This window comes from Solea solea, chromosome 19, assembly GCF_958295425.1.
Source record: "Solea solea chromosome 19, fSolSol10.1, whole genome shotgun sequence".
NCBI classification, from domain to species: Eukaryota; Metazoa; Chordata; class Actinopteri; order Pleuronectiformes; family Soleidae; genus Solea; species Solea solea.
The window spans coordinates 10,357,706-10,358,072 of NC_081152.1; positions in this window are offsets into that span (position 1 = coordinate 10,357,706).

Sequence of the window (367 nt, forward strand, 5' to 3'; positions counted from 1 at the left end):
TAACTGTGACTTGGTAAAATGGTGTGTAATTAAATATAGCAATGTTATTTGGTTCATCTAAAAGAAAAAAATACAAAAACATTACATGGGTTAAACATGAAATAATTCCTTGTTTTAACCAGGAAACGTACATTTGTGTATGTGAAATCATCAAGTTAACAACAAAATACTTTGTATGCACAAAACATATTATCACATCTCTGCCTGTGATTCTAATAAAGATAATATTTTCGAACTGAGCTCAGAAACTGTCTGTTGCCATCACATCTTACATACACAGGCTATGACGTGGCGTCTTGGGGGCGGGGCTACGCGTGCTTTAATTGTGTATTTTGCAGGATACCTCACTTCCTCTGCAACTGCCATT